General features: G+C 31.4%; 1 protein-coding gene across 1 annotated transcript in view; it reads left to right on the plus strand.

Annotated features, from left to right (window-relative positions):
- Window positions 1-19,714, plus strand: part of LOC142330863 (uncharacterized) — a 478,952-nt gene that overhangs the window by 62,402 nt on the left and 396,836 nt on the right. The gene's annotated exons all lie outside the window — the stretch shown is intronic.

Consider the following 19,714-nt stretch of genomic DNA (forward strand, 5'->3'; position numbering starts at 1 on the left):
ACAGCATCACTGTGCTCTCGTAATTGTGATTTACTATTCGTTTTCTGTTACCTAGTAAATTTATAAAGATCGTTTCGCTCTCTTTATTAAGGAAGAAAAGTGAGTAGTATTATGTTTTCTTCATTAGTAAAGAGTAAATCCTGTGGAAATTATTTACAAAATGGAGTAGCAGTGTATGGCCGATTTAGACAGAAAACTAAGCTGTGCTGTGTTAAATTTGGTCAATTTGGTTTCAGTGCTAAAGTTAATTAACGGGGGTACTTTCTTCTCTCTCAAAATTTGGATTTTAGTCTTCTATTAAAGTCCTTAATTAAAGTTGTTTAGTTAAAATAGTTTTTTTTTAACGTAGCTTGTTCACTCAGAGTTTACAAGACTAAAATAGAGTTTTACAATTAAAATAAAATAAACACTTCTTTACCTAAGATTATATAAATTAACAACAAACTGGTTTTTTATTGTAAAATCTACTTCCATAGAAATTTTTAATTCAAAATCGAAGTCTCAAACAAATTTATTAGTGTGAACTCTACATTTTTAGTGTAATGTAGAGCTCTACGTTTGTACTGATAAAGAGATCAGTTTTATTTATAAAAAAAAAAGTTGACATCAAAATTGTAATACTTTCCTGGGATCGGTTATTTATTCTTATATTATGAAAAAAAAAATGATACATGAAAAATGTTACCTAAGATATATTTTTTTTTGGTGGGTGGTTGTAATTCATGATGATGTAGTTTTATTGTAAAATTATCATCACGTTTAAATAAAAAAGTTTAAAAAATTATAAAAATAGGTATTTTTTATTTTTCTGTCCCCCCCCCCCCCGAAGCACTTCCAAATCACCTTCCAAGAAATTTTTTTGATTTTTGTTCGTTTACTATATTACATTGGAAGAAAGTAAAAAGACACCACTTAAAAATGTACAACCAATAAAAAGTTACCTAGGATTTATTTTTTAAGGATGGGTTGAATTATTATGACACTTTATTGTGATAAAAAGTTTAAATAAACTAAAAAAGATTTTTAAAAATTCAATAAATCGATATTTCTAAACTTTAATCGGCTCTCTCACCCACAATTTTATCCCTAATGTATTTTTTGGCCACTTGCATTACTATCATGCTTTTTTTCTTTTTTTTGAAAGAGGTTGTGGAACCCATTTACGGACGCCTAGCGTCGGACTCGCTAACAGGTTCCGCAAGATGATATTAAGTGCGTATGTGTGCCTGCGCACTATCGACTTAACCTCCACCCCTGCCTAATCATCTCTCCTGAAAACCGTTGATGTAGCATTACTTCAGGAAGAGGGTGTAACGTCTACATACAATTGGACACCACTAACATACGTCAAAATCCATAGAAAACAGCGCACCTGAGGAAACAAGTAAAACGGAAAACATCACACAAACACACCTCTATCAGAAAAGAAAAACATAGAAAAAAAGCAAAGGGAACACCCGCATCCCAATTCCGTAGGCGAAGACACATACCTATTGACGTTCCCGGTCGCTACACCACCCCCTCCGTTCCGAGCCCTGAGGGACTTTTTCGGTCATCTTTAGACCCTCTAACTGATTACATCTCACAGTCACCAGCCAGGCCAGGTCGGGATGCTGCCGATGTAAATGCTTCGGCAGACATTTACAGTAAAATACAAATCAAAGTAAAAATCAGTAAAAACAAAGGGAACACCTGCAGCAATCACGAACCATATACAGTCACTATCGAAGACGCAGCGAGCACACCATCGGGCTTCGGGGGAGTGACTGCGGCCTTATCGCACCAAGGCTACCTTCAGACGCTCAGGAGCATGTTCCTCTACGTGCTCAGCCGTGTGTCTGTCCTGCCCGGCACTCTCCGGGCATTAATGCTCTGTTTAAAAAGACATAAAAAATTAATTTAAAAAATGTGCAATACATAAAAAGATAGTTTTTATTTGATTTTTGAGGAAGGAGAAATTTTGGGCCAATTTTTAAAAAAAATGTTGAAGTAAGCATGTACGTATTTACAGGGCTTAATATAAACTGGGGTTATGTTTGCAAAATTTTGAGAAAATTTACTTTCCTAAAGAAACTATCCCACCCACTGGAGATAATGACACCGAACGTTTATTAACAAATTGTCCCATATACACGAGTCTCTTGGCCAAATTTCATCCCAATCTGTTTATCCTATCTAAAATTATTAAGCTACTTCAAACACGCCAACGCACGTACGTATGTACGTACGAACATTACCCTGTTTTTTTTTGTTTTTTTTTTGTATTTTAGGGTCTCTAGGTCATAAACTTCAAGAAATGCAAAAACCCATATCCCAGTTTTTAATTGCTTGCTATACTTTCCTTCTTGCAGCGTAGCTCTAGAGCTATTGGTTTTTTAGTATATACAGAACTGTTTTGAGCGTTATAACTTTTACATGATTTATGTTTTAAAATAAAATTACATTAAGTATTAAAAGTATGTATTTGAGTAAAAGTGATTTTTTAACATTTGTTTATAAAACTAAGAAATTTTCATTCTAATAGACGACATAAATGTAAATTATTATTTTATATATATTTAATCATTGTATGCAGAGTAAACGTTTAACTTCAAGGTACAACAGTTATTAGTATTTAATTCTTATTAATAGAAAACTTTTAAAATTTAAATCTGTATACATGTTTTTTTATGTTCCTTACTCTATTATATGTATTCATGAATATTAAAATATGCTTTCAGCCAATAACCTCATTTTGAGCGTTAATAATACTTCATTTGATATTTTTTATAAGTATTATCTTATCTACGCATTTCTCAATGATTCAAGATTTAGAAAACAGAAATAATAGGATTGGTAATTCACACTTTTAAATTTTAACGTATAGTTAAACTATTTTTAAAGATTTTTAACGTTAATGTATTACCTATATAGTATTATATGTTATTATTATGTATTTTCAATTATTTCTTGATTGTGTAATTACATATATATGTAAAAGAACATGTCGTGAGTGATTCATAATCAATGCCCAGCAAAACGTTTTGAAGGTAAATTGATGTAAATTTGTATACACGTTTTTCTTACGATGTGATTTCACATTAACAAAGGATTTTTTTTTTTAAATTCCGAGTTTAAAGGGTTAAAATGGAGTAACAATGAAATTTATTATTTTTTGAATTTATCGATAATAAGTAAAGAGATCAGCCTGATTTTTGGTATGTTAATCTTCATGTGAATATACAGAATGTATCTAAAATAGTGGGCTGGCAATACTTTTTCGGATTCTACTTGTAAAACTAAACAAAAAATATCCTTAGGAAAAATGGGCGATTTCTCCTTCATTCTCCCCCGTTCGCCATTTTGTATTGTTAATATAAAAATGTATATTTCAAGTTCGGATAGAGGAATCACATTAATATATTTGGTAAGCGTTTTGGGAAGAAAGTTTAAAAAATTAGAAAAAAATCAGGAATTAAATACCTTCGCAAATTAAAAAAGGTGGTCATGTTTATTTTTAAATCCGTTATATTTCCGTAAATATTAATTTTATCAAAATTTATATTATTTGCTAAAATATTAAGCCTTTTATTTTGAACATAATGACATTTTATTTTTTTAAATTTATTAATAGATAGCCGAATCATGGCAGAAAATTGATGTAATTATGTGTCTGTTTTTATGCCCTCCATTTTTCGTTCAATTAGATGAAATATTGCTTTTATTTATTGTTAATTCTAGTATTGTAAATTAATATCAATTTAAGTAAAATTATCTGACAATAAAATTTAATATTAAATAATAATAAAACAATCGATATTAATTTTTCACTTTCGAATAATTTTGTACAGCGACTGTTATTGTTGATCATGTTAACAGTGTAAAAATTAAGCTTCCTTCAACGGGAATGGTGTTCAAAATTATCACAACCAGCGTATCTGGAGCGGCACGAATCCTCATGGTACCTTCCAAAGTAGCCTTCAACAAAGATTTTCCCTCAACATATGGAGAGGACTATCTTTTCGGTCTTGTCATTCTACCAAATTGTTTAAATGGAGAAAATTATCTTGCTCATTTAACCGAAAATCTTCCACATTTTTTGGAAGACCTACCTCTACAATTAAGAGGAAATATGTGGTTTCACCACAATGGAGCTCCAGTACATTTCAGTCAGTTTGTATCGGATTTCCTGCATGGAACTTTCCATGAAAAATGGATAGGTCGCGGGGGCTAGTGCCCTAGCCTACCCATTCACCTGACTTTAAACCCTCTCGACTTCTACCTGTCGGGCCATTTGAAACATATTATTGTTTATTCAATCAATATTGAGGATCAACAAAGGAAACATTTTTTTTTTATTTACTTCATTTAGGTTTTTTCTTCTTTTAGAAACTCTGTATATAAAAAAAATTTTAGATTTCTTGGAAATCGCGCTTAAAGGGTTAAAATGGATTTTTGGATATGAACTTGATTTCTAGTTTTTGTAATCTTCAAATGAAAATCTAGAAACTAATATCTAGGTTTTTTGAAATTCTTCTTTGAAAAGGGTGAACAAAGGTAAAAATATTTCAAACAATGATTAATTTTTTCCCCATTTCCGACTATATTAAACGAGATATTCACTCGATTTGGGCTTCCAATTGCTCTTCAAGTAAATATCTAAAAACTGTTTTCGGGATTTTCGAATTTTAAGGGGTAAAAAAAACATAAATAGTTTTTCACATTTTTGCCGTATAATGTTATCGTTACTGAATCAATCTTCGTGAGATTTGGTAATATTGTGATGGTAATTTATGTTTGTAATTCTGATTATGTATCTCGAGAGCAAACCTGCGACGGGAAATCTAAAGTCGAATTTGTGGGTCCTATACTTACCCACAAGTTTTGAAAAAATTACAATTTACTGATATTTTTTATAAATGGAACAGGCTTTAATTTGTATTTATCATTGATATTCTAACTACTATGTGTTTAATAAACAGTGACGGACCAGGGAGCAGAGCCCCCTGATTAGATGGGAGGGGCGAGTGAAGCGAGCTCTGACCGCCTAAACATCTTCCAACTGCAACGGGAAAGGCAAGTAACCATATAGCGAGAGCGAAGACGCGACTATTATGCTAGTATTTTATAATCAGTTAAATTTTACCGCTTCAAAATTTTCAAAACATTTCATTTTTTATCATATAACATTTTTTTTTTTATTAGATTTTTTTTGTTGCTTTTACGACCTCATAGGATCACTTTAGTTCAATTTCTGGGCCAGTCCATTTTGTAATAGGTTCTTCTTATTTCCGAATCGTGTGAGTTGTTTTATTCTTGCTTCTTTTCTTTTTGCCCATTTCCTTTTGAGACGTTCTGATCTTTGGCGCCTGTCCTCGTCTGAATACACCCTGTTGGATTTCTTTTTGATTTTAGGTTCAAATTTTATCATATTAGTTTTAATTAGTTTTTCGTATTTTCCAGATTTTGTGATTAGATCTTCTTTGGAGATTCTTTCATATCTTTTCGGACTTCCTTTATCCATTTCGGTTTTGTTATTCTTTCCCAGTATAAGTTAATTATTTGGGTTGCAAGTCTGGGTTTTCTGCTCTAAGTAGGTGCCCGAAGAATGAAATTCTTTATTTCCCGAAGAAATTTGTTTGTGGGGTTATTATTTTATATACTTCTTCATTTGGGATTATCCTCCACTGTCCTTCTACTATTTTTTTCTTGTTTATGCATTTTCTGACTATCTTTCTTTCTGTCTTTTCAATCCTTTCTACTTCTCCAATTTTGTATGGTCCGAAGAGAGTCTTCGGATCAGATAAAATAATAATATAAATTTATTTTATATTATTAACCATTTATTTACGTTCACTTTATGTTATAATAAATATATTATTGCGTAAAATGATCGATTTAATTTTATTATCCAAACGAAATAAAACATTTTACAAGAAAAATTTCAGATTTAATACATCGTTTAAAAAATGTCGAGAAATGGGGCACTCGTAAAATAAATAAAAAAAACTTATAAAAGTTTTATGGAAAATATCGTTTATTAAAGAATAAATGTCAGTTTATAGTATTTGACACGAAAGAATAGGCTTGTCTTTAAAATGTTATTTTCTATGAATCATTTGATGGAAAGATTGAGTTTTATACTCCGTTAAACTTTGTTATTTTCCCCAGTATTGTTGAAAGATGCAATTTATTTGAGAATAAGTGTAGGGATTATGGTATATTTCACATAAAAGTACCCGGTTTTACACTTACTATTTTCTTTGTAAAATTTAACTTTTCCTAAATTCAATTATAGAAAAATTTAAAAATATATTAAAAACAATTTAGCAGTATTGTTCAGAAATCTAAAAATTTAGTTCTGCGGTACCAATTGTTTGTTTTACAACAGGTTTCTTAAAAATATTAACGAGATAACAAGTCTAGGACTTACACATAAACCAGTACTTAGGTTAAATTTACTCCCTTAAAATAAGCTCTGAAAATTTCAGCTAGAATTAATTTTACTTTTGGAGCGGAAATATTTTGTAAGCTGTCACGAAACTTCCCGGATCAATGTTTAGATGAACCTTTTTCTTTATTTTTAATTTGTAGAACGTGCCCTGAATTTTTTTTTCAGTTGTTAGTGAAATCCTATAAGTACAATATAGTGAAACTTTCTTTGCATTTTACGCTATTTTGTACTATTTTGGGGGGGGATTTTGAATAATAAATAGAATAGAATAGGTACACAAAGTGTTTTAATAGGCGAAATTATATACGTCTTTAGAAACAGCATACTAGCCTAAATATGTGATGATAATGGTATAAAGTAGTAGCTAAGTTTCAAAGAACGAATAATAATTTTAAAATCAAAAAATAAACGTGAAAATTATAAATATCACATATTCATTTCATTCAACTAATAACAAAACGGAAAAGCAATCATTTGTCGATTTATAAAAGATCACTATTTATTTACTTTTTTATATTTAAAAACAAAATTTTTCAAAGATGTTGGTTATTGTGCTATGATTTTGAAAATATTATTAAATGTTTATTTTAATTTAAGACTTCCGTAAGATAATGTATACAAACTGGTTTTCTTACAAATAATTAAAAACCATCTAAGAAGAGACTTTGCACTAAGGAAGGTAAATTCTTGCCCGCTATTTAAACTACGCCAAGATTTAAAAATTGAAAAATTAACTCAATAATTTCATTAAAACAAAATTCTACTTTGATATATTGATAACAAAATAAACTTTTTTTCTTCTAAATTTCATTTGTCGAGATTTAAAAAAAAAAATTACGAAATAAAATACGATAACCAATTTTTTCTTCTTATTAACCGATTTATTAAATTTCATATTCATCGTAAGTTTTTTTTTTGTCTTCAGTCATTTGACTGGTTTGATGCAGCTCTCCAAGATTCCCTATCTAGTGCTAGTCGTTTTATTTCAGTGTACCCTCTACATCCTACATCCCTAACAATTTGTTTTACATATTCCAAACGTGGCCTGCCTACACAATTTTTCCCTTCTACCTGTCCTTCCAATATTAAAGCGACTATTCCAGGATGCCTTAGTATGTGGCCTATAAGTCTGTCTCATCGTAAGTAAAACAAAAAATTGTGAATAGTTTATAGATCGTTATCAAATTGTCAGTGCACGAATATAAATCGTTTAAGGGAACGTTCTTAAACGCTTAAAGTTTAAAATTACGTTAAGTAACATTAAAAAGTTTGTATAGTTTTAGATTATTTAAATTAAAAGTACCTACATAAAAATATGAATTTCTTTCCAATAAAAAATACTGTGTATTAAAATTACTTATTTAAAAGCGATATCGAAGAAAACTGAAAAAGGTTGTGTTCTACGAATGACGTTCAGAAAGTAAGTTACACCTCCTCTACGAAACAAACACATAATTACAAGTCAATTTTTATTTTATTGAACAAAAAACTACATATTTTTATCTTTATTTTTCGACATAATCACCAAGTTTTTCTAAACACTTTTCATACTTTGTGAAAGATTTTTCAATTCAACTCTCATAAAAATTTCGTCCAATTTCCTTCAACCATTTAACGACCACTTCCTTAAGTTCATCATCATTAGCGAAACGCTTCCCTCCCAGGTCTCGCTTGAGAGGACCAAACAGGTGGTGGCCGCAGGGTGCAAGGTCATGGCTGTTAGGCGGATGAGACCGCACTTACCACTTGAATTTTTGTAGTAACTCCTTTGGCATATTAGGCTGAATGAAGTGTAGCGTTGTTGTGAAGAAAAACGACCCCATAGCTCAATCTTCCGGGTTTTCGATCTTTAATGGTTTTATGTAATTTTCTTAAAGTCTCACAGTAAGATTCGACATTGATTGTTGCTCCTCGGCAACAACTCTGTGAGAATCGAAAAAGACTGTCAGCATAAAATTTCAAACATGTGGAGATATTTTCACTTTTTTGGCTGCGGAAAATTTTTGTCTCCATTCATGTGATGCTTGTTTAGTCTCAGGAGTGTAATGAAGCACCCAGCTCTCATCCCCCGTTATGATTTGTTTCAAAAACTGTGGACCAGTATTGGAATAACTTTGAAGAAAAGAAAGAACAGACGCAAAACGTTAATGTTTGTGGTTGTCGGTCAACAGATGTGGCACCCGTAGTGCACACATCTTACGGTAATCAAAGCTGATCGTGAATAATCGGAAGCACACCACCATAACTGATGTTAAATTCTCTTTAAATCTCTCAAATTTTAATGAGCCGGTTACTCAAGATCATTTCATTCACACGTTCCGCGTCACCCTCGTGTTTGCAGTTGATGGACGCCCATTACGCAGTTCGTCACTCACATTTGTTCTTCCGTTTCTGAACGTTTGGCTTCGTTTTGTGATCATCAGGCATGACATAGCATTCTCACCGTATACCTCAACAATTTGGTGATGAATTTCACAACAATTATAATATAATTGTTGTGAAATTACAACAAAAAACGGACTACTGAACGCACTTCTATCCTGGACGAAACCTCAAGAGGACACGCTATGTTGGCAACGATACTACACACGTAGTGAATGTCGTACAGAATTGCAGCTGTGGGAGCGTGAAGACAACAACGCAACCAGTGCTAGCACCACAACACATTAATATATCCCTTTCAGTTCAAGAACATGGGAAGAGTGTAACTTACTTTTTAATCCACCTGTCGCAGTAACGCAATTTTGTCTTTAGTATAGGCTACATTAATAACAGAAAACCGATATAATCGCAGCTAAGAAAATTCCAGCGACTCTATTATTTATAACTGCTAAATTTATGTAACTTGTAATTTATTAAATCAACATAGAAATTTAAATCTAATAAAATTACCGATCATAAATAAAAGACTTCTAATTAATAATATTTATCGCCTTAGTGATATTTATTACCATTGAATAAGTAAATTAAATTACACTTTTATCGTTACTGTATAAATGTAATCCTATTAATATTCTACTTTTGACTTGCATCACTTTATAGGAAGGTGTTATTTTTTTTTAAAAATTGGTTAAGGACTTTGTATGATGAGCTTTCCTTATTTTTTAAATTCGATTATTATTCCTATGGAGTCCTTTCGAATCCTCAAAAGGTCAATAAACGTATCTTTGTAAGTATTATATTCATTACGTACTTTTAAAAAATTTTTTTAAAAAATGATCCTTAACAAGAAAAAAATAAAGTATTACTTTTATGATTGTAATGAAAAAATTCGATTCTCATTTTGGGTCAGGGGTATACTCGTATTATACGGGCCAATGGTTTTCAAAAATGTTATTTTGGATATTGCAATGCAGGTAACCATTTTGCCAAAGTAAAGTACTTTTTACAGCGTCTATGAAGAAAATAGAAATTTATTTTTTTCGCGTTATCCCCACCTTCTGAATAAATTTTTAAAAAATTCTGACAACGCAGTTCTTTTCTTTCTTTTTCCTGTTTAGCCTCCGGTAACTACCTTTCAGATAATATTTCAGAGGATGAATGAGGATGATACGTATGAGTGTAAATGAAGTGTAGTCTTGTACAGTCTCAGTTCGACCATTCCTGAGATTTGTGGTTAATTGAAACCCAACCACCAAAGAACATCGGTATCCACGATCTAGTATTCAAATCCGTGTTAAAATAACTGACTTTACTAGTACTTGAACGCTGGAACTCTCGAGTTCCAAATCAGCTGATTTGGGAAGACGCGTTCACCACTAGACCAACCCGATGGGTTGACAACACAGTTGTAGGACTTTCCTACAACCGTAAGCCGTGTTCCGGGAAAGTCCTACAATAATTGATTTTTTCTGATGCACGGCTTATACACAATTTAATTAAAAATATTTATCATTTTATTTAAATATAATATTTTTTCGTTTATTTGATTCAATAATTCAAAGTAAATCGCGCGCGCACACAGTATTTAATTCGCACAGGTGTGGTGGTACTAGCGGCGACGGCACTAACTAAACTAATATAATTTCACAACTTAGGTAGAACAAATTTCGCTTGTACGGTCGGCGGACTGGTGTAGCTGCGAGGCTTAACCTGCGAGGTATCGAGTAAACTGGGCGATCCAGTTCGAGACCCAGCGGGACCGAGTTATTTTTTTACACTTTAAATATTATTCATTCATATAATTCTACCACTCACCTGTGACGTCACGACGTAGCGGTAGTTTTGAGAATTTTTGGGTGGGTATACGATTTTACCAAATCGTTTTTGCAGATGTTGTTATTTTTTAATTGTTAACAAATGTGACTAAGAAAAATTTTACCGTAATCGAAAATAATTTTACAAAGTAAAGTTATTTTCGATTCTTTAGTAATCGAAAGTAATTTTACCTTAGGCGAAATCTAGAGACACTGAGGGTGGTCTTGTTTTACAGCCTCACCCCCTTGACCCCCTTTTAAATTGATAATTTAATGGCTCAATTCTCTATATATAGAAGTAATCTGACAAAGTTTGGTTAAAATCGGTCCAGTAGTTCGCTAGATATAAGGAGATTTAGACACCAACACCGAATATACATTTAATACGGACATTAACATCCAGAAAATTTCCACCCGGTTTTTTTGGGTTTCTTAGATATCAAACGTCCGGTGAAAACCGCATATGCCCAAATTGGAGCGATTACAATAATTTCGGTTGCGGGAAACTAAAACAATTAATATAATCAATGCCTCATATATAGAAATATTTTAGCCAAATTTGAAAAAAATCGGTTTATCAGTTCTGAGATATAAGGCAAAAAATTAGTACGATACATACGTACGCACATGCACAAATATGTTATTTTGATATAGATGAACTAGCCCACCGGGTTCATCTAGTGGTGAACGTGTCTTCCCAAATCAGCTGATTTAGAAGTCGAGAGTTCCTGCCTTCAAGTCCTAGTAGAGGCAGTTATTTTTATACGGTTATTTTTGTACTAGCTCATGGATACCTGTATTTTTTGGTGGCTGGGTTTCAATTAACCACACATCTCAGGTATGGTAGAATTGAGACTATACAAGTACACTTCATTTACACTCTTACATATCATTCTCTGAAGTATTATCTGAAAGGTAATTACCGGAGGCTAAACAGGAAAAAGAAAGAAAGGTAAATGCTGGAAACCCACCGGGTTGGTCTAGTGGTGGATTTGGAAGTCGAGAGTTCTAGCGTTCAAGTTCTAGTAAAGTCAATTATTTTTACACGGATTTGAGAACTAGATCGTGGATACCGGTGATCTTTGGTGGTTGGGTTTTAATTAACCACACAGATCAGGAATAGTCGAAATACAAGACTACACTTCATTTACACTCATACATATCATCCTCTGAAGTAATACCTGAGCTGTAATTCCTGAAATTACTTCAGGAAAAGAAGGAGATATAGATGAAATAGTTGGATCCTAAAATTTGCAAAAACCCGATCCTCATATTTGACACGATTATGATACTTTTTTTTTTAATATAGTTATTTAATTTAAAACTCTAAATTTGTCTGAATTCTTTCCTTATTTTTTTAATTTTGAAATAGTAATTTCGTTGAAAACATTAGCTCCATTTTTATTTGTAAAATGGTAAAAATCAAAGTCTAGAAAAATATTTCCAAAAAAATTTGCATATTTTTCTCTTACCTCTACATTATCTTGGTTTATAATTAAGATTTCTTAAATATATGTAAATCATCTACTTTTATTTTACAAACGAAATATCTCTATTGTATTATTAGTCGTCATAACTTGCATTAACATTATAGTTTTTAAATCATATAAACATAATTTTCTAACTTTGTATAATAATCTTGTTGTGTTTAATAATTATTAAATTACCTTTAAATAATTTAGAATAGAATATACGTTAAAAGTTTTAGTACTCCTATAAAACATTCTGTGTCGGTTGCATCAGTTCATTACACCTTTAATAGTAAATTAATTGAGTAAATTATTGACCTGATTTTTTGACAAATCATAATATAAATTGAAAGGATGATTGTCTGTTAATGCTAAATATTGTGTGTATCATTTAGCCCACCCAATAGAATTTCACGAAGTCATTTAACAGTACAATAACCCGTTTATTAAAATGAAATTTCAATAGCTTGAATAAAAATGTAGTATCTTTTAATAAATCGACGTCATTTAAATTGTCTTTCTATCGTAATACTTATTTAAATTTCTCAGTTGACGCCTATTTAATTTATTACTTTTTTACTTACTACTTTGTAAAATTTTCCTGTTATTATAACTAGAATATTGGTCGGGAAATTAATAAAAGTATTAAAGAGGAAAGTGTGGTGATGGTATCAAAAATGTGATATCGGGTTTTTAGCAAATCTTTACGTTTTACGGTGAATTAGTTCATCTTTACCAGTGTTTCTCAACCTGGAGGTCGCGAAATTACCCTAAAAATTTACATGTAAACAATAATTTTACGAGAAAAAAAATCATTTATTTTAAACTTTTTACTTTCAATTATAAGTACACATGTAAAGAAAATATATTAATTAGATGGTTGCGTTTATTTTTTGTTTAAAAGTTTATCCATACATGGATCTATGTTAGAGATACACAAAAGCAAATTGTTTTCAAATGGTAAAAGACTATTCCTATATTTTTAATTTTTTTTGCGTTACATAGACGAAACATTCTTTTCACAGAAGTCAGACGTGGCAAAAGGATTAATATTTTCAATGCTTCTGTGATTCAATTTCCATATTCACTTCGACGAGCAAGCTAAAATATATCTAAATGTTCAGATGTGAATTGTAGTTGTAACGTTTTGTCGGCAGACATTTAGATGTCTGCTCGTTAATCTCAATCGGTAACTTAGCAGCTGCAACAACGTTTTCACTAAATGGATTCAGTACCCATCTCTTCGAGAAATCATTTTTATCTTCCGGGAAGTACTCTCCCAACTGAATTTTTAGTTCATGCAAATGCATTTTCATGCTATCCAAACTGCGGTGAATAATATCGTCTTCATCCAAATTTCTCTCAATGTAGAAGTGTATTTATATGTATAAGATAAGCATGCATGCATGCGCTTATCTTACTTATTTAAAAAAGAAATGTTGACCCAGGATTCCCCCTTTCCCTAAAATCGAAAAAAGTATTTATTGCATATCTTTAAAAAAATGCAATATCTTTTAAACCAATATCTGTTTCGGTTCCGCCTGGCAGCTGATGAATTGTGATTCTGCTGGGAGGTCCAGCGAAATTAACACCTGATGTTTGACTGCCCTGCTCTTGGGGTGGCCAAAGACCGGGCCACCCTGGATCTCAGAGGTCAAGGGGAAAATTGGCCACTCAAATACGGCCAGTCAATATGGCGGGAGCCGCATTGTGCGACCGTGTGGGTCGCACATGATGCGGTAGCTATGTTCAACCGACATCAGTAGTTTACTTAAGGGAAAAGACTCCTACCGCACTGTTGTGTGAAGCTAACCTTAAGATATATGGCTGACCACCAGCCAATTAAGGCTCCAAGCGCTTTAATACGGTGAAAAGGTACTTGCTGGCATTTAGCGACCGGGCAGCGAATTGCTGTCTAGACCAAGTAAATTTTAATTTATGGATGTCATATAATTTTTTAGTAGTTGACGTAGTGCGCCTACCCATTTTAGTAAATATATGACAAGTGAGCGATTGGGACACGTAAGGCGGTGGTGTATGGCACCGCACTTAGTTCGCTCACGCTGTTAGGTAAGCTCTAGGAGCTATTTAGAACACTGGTCGCTAAACTGTTTCAAAGCTCAGTAGGCGTTTGTGGCACAGACATTCGGTCTTATGCTTTAGGGGGACCGAATAGGGTGGTGTCAGGAGAAATTTTTCTTTTTCTTCATGACCGATGCACCGACCTGGGAATCGAGTATCAAGAAAATCTTGGACTACGAGGCGGTAATGAAGTAGTGCCCTATTTTGTGACAGTAATGGCGTCAATCTTGGTCATCATCCTGTAATTGAGGAATCAGAAAATTTTGAAGGATGTCCAGAAAAACGATACCATTTATGTTTACCTCCTGGAAGAAGAACGGGCCGTTCTGTCTGGAAGAAAAGCAACCTCTCTCAACGAAAGTTTAAATAAGAATAGATTATATACCAACTAAGAAGCTTCTTACCGTACTTTGTACGAAAATTACGTTGAAATGCAGTTGTTGACTACAAATCGTGAAATCAAAATACACAGCGAGCAGACGTTCCGCACCAGTAAATGTATCCATTTTTAACAACACTGGTGGCCGAATTCGGAAATAATGAACTACGTGAGTCAAATCTTGATGTATTTTTCTATAAATGAGACTTCAACCGAATCTTAATTTTTATGTGCTTTTAAATGTGTGAAATCCATTTTGATTCACCCGGATATTGAATATGCTATCATTAGTTAGATAATTATTTTCTCGTGATGTTTTGAATATAAATTACGTAACAATTACTGTGTATTGTGTATTTATTAATTATTTGTGAGCAGCATATTATATCATAAAAAAAAAATTATCTAATAATCTTATGAGTAATCTTATCAAATGGATGCATATAACTAATAATGATAACATGACACGAGCTAATTTAATCTTATTGTGCACTAAAAAATAGCGTACAAAATTTCTGCATTTTAGCTATTCTTATATTGTTCATTCATAAATTTATTATATTGTAAATTTTTGCGGTTTTCTTACTATACAATATTTGGAATTATATATATATATATATATTTTTTTTTTTGTAATCTTATCAGCTATTTCTGGAATATAAAATGTAATTTAATCCGAGGTTTTATTAAATCACTTTAGAGCGAACAATGCGGTTTGATTTTATTGAAATAAAAATCAATTTGATCGACCTACAAATTGTTTTTCCTGTTTAGCCTCAGGTATTACTTCAGAGGATGATATGTATGAGTGTAAATGAAGTGTAGTCTTGTACAATCACAGGTCGACTATTTCTGAGATCTGTGATCATTTGAAATCCAATCACCAAAGAACACTGGTATCCACGATTTAGTATTCAGATCCGTATTAAAGCCTTTACTAGGACTTGAATGTTGGAACTCTGGACTTCGAAATCAGCTGATTTGCGAAGACGCGATGCGTTTACCACTAGACCAACCCGGTGGGTGATATACATAATTAATCATCTTATAACATCACAACTAAAACTTTTTACGCTAGGTAACACAAGAACTTTTTTTTAATAATAGCAATATTACTCATGCGATCAAAAATGATAAGTCTATTTGAGAAGCATATTGCAAGAGTTTTACTTATATTTAAATTTAGAATAAACAATTTTCACAGTAAATGATATTTTTAAAAAAAAGCTAACGTGAAATTTTGAAATATTTTAAAAATTATTTTCAAATATATGAGTAGATGCAGTTGTACTAACGAAGAGTGTAACTATGAATGGTCAAAATTTTCAGGATAATCATTTTATTACGCGTTTTATATTTACAGATTAAATGTAGTATATTATTTTTAAGTCTAATTAAAAAATTATATTTGTCAGAGTAATACTAGGTGAAGAAATTTCGATAAGTTATAGTGCTGTGTAAACGTTAGAACAGAGTAGAGTTTTTTTTAGTAAGGATGCGACTGTATAGTGTAACTTGTAACATATCAGTAGTATAAAAAGGTTAATGACCTCTGTTACTTAGTTTTTTCTTTCTTCTCTACAACCTCCACTTTTTTCTCCATTCTTTCCGATTTATACGTACAATTTAAAACCTTCTTTTTATATAAGTACTTATTTTATTTTCTCTTTTTTGTGATTGAAATTTAAGGGCTACCTTTTAGTTCTTTATTCTTTTTTTACTGTTTGTTCATGAACGCATATTAAATTTCTTTATTGTATTTTAAAAACTAAGTTTTATATTACGTCAGATTTTCATGTATGGCAACAATAGTGTCACGTGGTAGAAGATCCAAATTCATAAATGATTTTCATGAGTTTTTTTTTTTTGTTTGTTTGTTCTGCTCCCTTAGGCCGGCTCAACAATCAAGTATTACTCAACACAAGGGAGTGTCCATGCGACTCTAATGAGCCTCCCCACCTACCAGTAGTACGTCCGGCATGGCAGGTTGACTCACCAGTTCCGGATCTTTTCCTTATTTTCATATTGCCTCTGCCTCTAACCGCTAAGGTCAGGGATACCGGGCCCGGTTTTGTTGTTCCCGAGCCCTTCCCCGACAACCGGGTATAGGTCGTTAAAAAAATTATATCTACGAAATGGTTTAATATAGATTACTTAAAAAAAATGGATTGGAATAAGAATATTATAAATTTAAATTTTAGAAATAGAAATAATCAGGAAATTATGATTTTATAACATAAAAATTAATGAAAAAAAGTCTAAACGGTCATAAAAAAATAAAATAGTTTGAAATACTTATTAATATAGATATTATTGAAATTAATCGAATTTTTTTTCACCTGTGAGTTTTCAATCCTTCCTATAGTTAGAATCTATGAAGTTCTAACAAGAAATGATCTTCACCAAACATTTCTTTATTCAACATTTCCGTTCCTTTTTTACTTTCCTGAACTTCCATCATAGCCAGAGCTATGTTCCAAGAAGGAAAGTATGATTATCAGCCAAAACGGCTGATAATAGCTTATCATTATAATAAGCTTATTGCTTATGAAGTTGTTTGAAGTGTGAAATCGGGCCGGCAAGAGGTTTTGCGTTTTCAATCAATATACTTGAGAAAATTTGACGAATTTTTTATTATATGATTTGTGTTATTAAGTATATATACAAGTATATAAAAAAATTGTTTATCTCCAATTATTTCTCGATGATTTCCTATTTGTTTTGTATTAAAAAAGTTCTATCATTCAGTTACAATATTTTAGAGAAATAAAATATTTAATATTCAGTACATAGGAATAAAATATTTAACGGCGTATATGGTTATGTTTGAGAAAATTAAGTTGGAAAAATATATAACAATTATTATCTCGCCTTTCATACATATATGTACTTTTTTGATTCGGACAATGTCTTTTTGAAGAACTATAAATAAAGAAATTGTTGAATTTTGATTTTCGATTTTTTGATATTTTCAATTGACAGCAAACTCTCGCCGAAACCATAACAATTTTATTGTTTTGGGAGTTTAGATAAAATACTTATCGATGTTGTTTACTGACCAAAAGTCTTATAAAACGACCAATGTTTTCAGAACCGAAGGTTATTGTATAATTTACAAAACTACTACAAATACGTACGATATTATATGACATAACTTACCCAGGAATATTACAAATTACTCTCAACAACAAAATCTAACTCATTCGTTCTCAAAGTGGGCGCTGGAAGCCTTCAGGGGGGGTGCGGTAAAAGGCCCACAGGCAATTGGGGGCGTTCAGGCGATGCCTGATTAAAAAAAGGAAAAAATTATATTTTCTCGATATTTCAAACTAAAACTACACTAGTACAAAATATTAAAGGGACACCTATATTTTACGATAAATAATAATTGTATTAAGACTACTTTAACTTTGCAACCAAGAAGCTTAGATAGCGAATAAAAAAAAAATTAAAACTCGAGTACTCTACTTTTTGACAGTATATTTCAAATCTAAAACATCATCAGATTAAAAAAGAAAATCGGTGAGAAGAAAAGTTTTAAAAAATTGAAAGTTTTTCTTCGTGTTTCATCGAACGCATGGGGGAAACGAATTTTTTTCAGTAAGTTGCATTAAAATCATTTAAAAGCTTAAGGCTTTAGCTTTAATTTCTTTTTTTGTTTGTCTCTCAACGATTTTTCTGAACCAAAATATTTCACTTTAAAGAGAAAAGGCCCCTTTTGTGCCTATTTCCCGATCTAAGCAACGTATTGATACCAGTAAATATGGAAATTAAAGGGTTTTTAAATTCTGTTTTTAAGAGCGCATCTTAAAAACAACAATTATTGTTTTTAACAGATAGTTTTAATTTTAAATATTTTTGGGGTGCTAGAAAATTATTGATTCTCAATGTGGGTGTGGGAGAAAAAGTTTGAGAATCAATGATTAACCTCATAGAAAATGGATCTATAGGTACAAAAAATAACCATAACATAACAATTTTATACCAGTACATTACATACAAACCGTGATCTATACTCAATTGTACAGCATGAAATTTACATACATAAATATGACAAAAATAACAATTTAAAGGAAGAAACATATAAACAAATTAAATTTATAATTTGACCTTATAAAGTTCTTTCCTGACTATTAGCAAGACGGATGAGTTTTAAATAGTGTTACGCAGCAGTGATAATTATATTGAAGAAATAACCGTTATAATTACCTCCAAAATATAATTTGGTAACGTACTATGCGCGTGATTTGAAATCATGTCGTTAAAAGTCTTTTAAATACTTAATTCATTATAATATTGTTATTTGATTTTAATATTTTATAAGTATTCCAGATTCAATTTAAACGATGTTCATTAATAGAGAAATTAATAATTATAATGAGGCGTTTGCGGATACGTAAGCTTTCTTTTCACTGTATTTAGACTGTAGAGGTTATATTAAATGTCAGTAACTTACTTAAATGAGATCTTTTCGTTTGCAACTGGTAAAGGAAAATTGTTGCTGTAGTTAAATGTTTAAAGGATTTTCCAATTTCTACCGTTGTACTTTCTTTTTTCCTTCCTTCTTTTTTTATTTATCTTTGTACTTATGCTTAGTAGGCTTTCTTATTGGTTTGATTACAGGTGATTACATTATCTTTTATTGTTTTGTTACAATTCTCTTTAATAGCGTTTTACAATTGCTTTTTTTTATTTTTTGTTTGTTATCTGTATTATCTATCGTCTTTTTTTTTTCATTTTGTATTATTATACTTTGTGTTTATTGTTATTTTGTATTTATATTTTTAATGTAGTTTTTAATAACAAAATAAATTAAAAAATAAATTATTGTTGAATATATGAAGATTTTAGTCGTGTATAATTTATATTAGAAAGTAGCAGACCCGGCAATGCTTTACTATTGCTACATTTGAGTATATATAGATTAAGTGATCACAATTGAAAGTTTGATAAAACATTAACAAAATGAACATTTCGGAACTTCACAAAATTTAACCTTTCCCTTTTACCCTTTCTTCCTTTTTCATTTCCCCATTTACATTTTTCGATTTTTTCCTTTTCCGACCTTTCCCTTTTTCCTTTTCCGATTTTTCCCTTTATCCCTTTTTCCCGCGCGTAAATCAATCCAGTAGTTTTTTTAGTCTATAGCGGACAC

This window comes from Lycorma delicatula, chromosome 10, assembly GCF_047948215.1.
Source record: "Lycorma delicatula isolate Av1 chromosome 10, ASM4794821v1, whole genome shotgun sequence".
Taxonomy (NCBI): Eukaryota; Metazoa; Arthropoda; class Insecta; order Hemiptera; family Fulgoridae; genus Lycorma; species Lycorma delicatula.